The sequence below is a fragment of the Gavialis gangeticus genome, unplaced genomic scaffold, assembly GCF_001723915.1.
Source record: "Gavialis gangeticus isolate Ggan-Ray unplaced genomic scaffold, GavGan_comp1, whole genome shotgun sequence".
Classification (NCBI taxonomy): Eukaryota; Metazoa; Chordata; order Crocodylia; family Gavialidae; genus Gavialis; species Gavialis gangeticus.
In genome coordinates this window covers 20,988,324-20,991,591 of record NW_017729024.1, presented here as the reverse complement: position 1 = coordinate 20,991,591, position 3,268 = coordinate 20,988,324, and the positions used below count along the sequence as shown (strand labels likewise).

Genomic DNA, 3,268 nt, shown 5'->3' with positions numbered 1-3,268 from the left:
GTCATATCTGTGGGAAAACTTGCAGCACAGACTGGACTCCTCAGCCACCTTAAAACTCACCAATAATCCCCCTGGCAGTCATCATCCTTGTATCAAGGGATAGCTGATATATACACAAGGTCTGAGGTAGATCCCATATCACAACAGGGAGATGCTCAAGGCTGGAGTCTCTTTTTCTTTCCTCTTATTACTTAGTCCAACAATGTCTTCAATGATCGTGACATCAGGACTCAAACCAAACTTCTTGTCTACTAGACTATTGTCATTCCTACCTTTCTGTATGGGTGTCAAACCTGGATGATATATTGGCAACACATGAAAACTTTGCAACGTTACCATCAGAGATGTTTTCAGAAAATTCTCTATATCAAGTGGAAGAACAAAAGAATGAATACCAGTTCTCTGGCTCAAGCAAACTCTTGCTTGAGGCCATGTTAATATAGCATCAGCTTCATTGAACAGGACATGTCATAAGGATGCCTGAAAACAGGCTCCTGAAACAGATCCTTTACTCTCAACCCAAAGGTAATCACACAAGGTGCACAAAAGAAAAGAATCAAGGACACCTCAAAGGCCAATCTGAAGAAATGTGATATTAACATCAATACTTGGGAGACTTGAGCACTAAATTGTCCCTAGTGGCATGATGTACGATAAGGTATCAGTTTCTATGACCAAACTCATCTCACTATAGAGAGAAACAAAGGAAAATGGCTAGGACCCAACATTACTAGGACCTACTCCTTCCTCCCAGAGCTATTTGACATGTCTGTAGTTGAACATGCAGATTGGCCTGGCCTGGAATATCTCTGGAACTGTCCTTCTCTCTCCCCACTCCCTTCCTACTCCCCTTTCCCCACCCCCATCCTCAAAGTTAAAACCTGGGGTGGCTGCCCTGATCATCCAGCCCTAATTACACCACTGCTGAGCACTGTCTGTACATAACCAGGGGAGGGAAAATTCATAGAAGCACTGTAAACATATATTCTGTTAAAGATCTATACTTATTAAAATATGTTTTCACTGAGGACTAATTACACAAGACCTTTTTTATGCTTCATAATTTTACAAGTGCCATATGGTCCTTCCAGTTCTTTGCAAGGAAGAGCTATAAATCCTGCTTTGGGTCCCCACTTGTCCTATAACTTTTCAAAAGAATTGTCACTACTAAAGCTAGAAATAATTTTTCAGGTGGTAAAATCTAGTTTTATTTTGGATGAGGACAAAGCCAGAAACATTTTAAATTCTCTGAGAAGGAAATTTCTGAATAAAACATGTTTTGGATTGTTTAAAATGAGCAATGAGTGAAACAGTGTTATTTCAGAAAAAATAAATCAAGATGTTTCTTTGTTTAGAGAAATTTGTTTTCATATTGTTGAAGTTTTGTTTCTGTTTTTTCCAAAACAAAGTTCCTGTAATATTAACCTAAGTTCATGAGGTCATTTGATTCGAAAGTGACACATGTTGTCAGAATATAATTCCACTTAAGTTCCTCTGATCAGCTCTAGAAACTGCATTCTTGCTGAGGAGAATGAGAACTGATGAATTCCAGACCTGACTTGATCCAAAACCAAGCTACTCCAGCTGCCTTCCTCTCTCCACTATCATGTCAGAGCTGTGAGTGGATGGCTTAGTAGTGGAAGTGATGAGGTACTCACTTGAGTAGTATATGTGAGTGTTATCAAGTTGGATAGTGACAGATTACACAAACTCAGCCTTACATAGTTGGCCACTATTCAGGTTTCTGTAAATACACTTTTGAGAAGTATTTCTCCTGTGCCAAAAATTTCCCTTGCAGAGACTATGCAGTAAACTCTATACAATTAGAACAGGAAAAAGCAAAAATTCTTAACCGATTTATTCACCTTATAAAACACTGCCAGCTCATGCCATCTTCTAACTTATTATGGATCTTTCATGTACAGATGCTCTTTAGGTACCTAAATATCTCAAGTCACCAATGAATATAGGCCCTGCTCTCACTCCCATTAAAGTCAATTAAATCACAACAGATGCTTGAATGCATCTTTGAACTAATGTATTATGATTTGTCTGGCAATTGCTTCCTTTCCTGGCGGAGCATAATGTATCAGCTGGGTCTGCAGTACACTTGGCTGGAGCACAGAGTCCCAAGTTTAAAATATTGAAAGGTATTATTAGAGTCTTTTCGGGATTGTTTTTAAAATTTCATCTAGTTGAGAGAAGAATCAGCCACCACACAATAAGGCTTCAGGCAGTTAGAAATATACCCTTGCTTGTCTAAGTCCTGATCCAGTGAAGACATATGCAGCTACTTAACTTACAGCAGTAACCCATGTCAGATCCTCCCACAGGGCTAGCATAGTTAAGGCACGCCTGTTTCTGCATCCAGCAGCACACAAGGGTGTGATGTAGCTGCCATCACAGTCTTTGACTCCTTAACTTATAGTATTAGACAGCTATTTACTTTTGGGTTGACTTGGGCAGAACAGGGCTTGAACTTGTAACTCATGAGCCAGAGCAAGATACCGTATTTGTTCTTTCACTTCGCTTCCACTTCCAGATGTAAAAATACATGATTTTGCTGGATCAGGCATTGCATATGCTTTCTTTAAAGGAGAATATTTAAAGTGAAACAAAATAAATTTTACAGGGTGGTTCTATTTGGAATTATCTTTATCCTCTTCTTCATCTGCTGCATGCATTCACAGTTAAGAACAACAGAAACTTCATAGGGCATTCATGTGTGTTTCTGTTAAATATGTGATTATTTTGAGTCCTTGTTTAATTATCTGAAATGGGCGAGTATTTTTCCTATAATTTATTAAATAAGGAAAAAGACTAACATAGTGTAATGTGGGATGAGCAAGGCAGGTATGTGCCCTGGTGCTGCTTAATGCAAAAGGTACTAAAAAGATGGGGTGGGGGGCACCTCATTTTGGGACTACCTGCTGCAGCCTGCCTCATTGCTGCCTGCCTGTCTGCTCTCCCTGCACTGGCTAGAGACCTACTGGCAGGAGCTGTGGCTGCAGGGGCAGCTGTCTCCACATCTTAGTTAGTGAAGCTCCTGTCTAGTTGTATCTTCTATGTTAATGTGGGCCTTAAGGCCCACCTAGTTAACTAATAGCTCCCACTGTGTGGGGCCAAAGGTTGAAGGATAAAGCTAATACTTTTTTTTTTATGGGACAACTAAGGAAGAAAAGAGTAGGAGTGATGTGGGGAACAAAGGTTCAAAAATGTGAAAAGAAGTTCTCCGGGGGGGGGGGGGGGGGGGAGCAGAGCCCCCCCC

General features: G+C 40.3%; 1 long non-coding RNA gene across 1 annotated transcript in view; it reads right to left on the bottom strand.

Moving 5' to 3' along the window:
- Window positions 1-331: 331 nt before the first annotated feature.
- Window positions 332-3,268, bottom strand: part of LOC109298183 — a 19,487-nt gene continuing 16,550 nt past the window's right edge. Inside the window, exon 3 of the long non-coding RNA XR_002097514.1 lies at window positions 332-418. This is a non-coding gene — a long non-coding RNA (uncharacterized LOC109298183). The remainder of the gene's footprint in view (window positions 419-3,268) is intronic.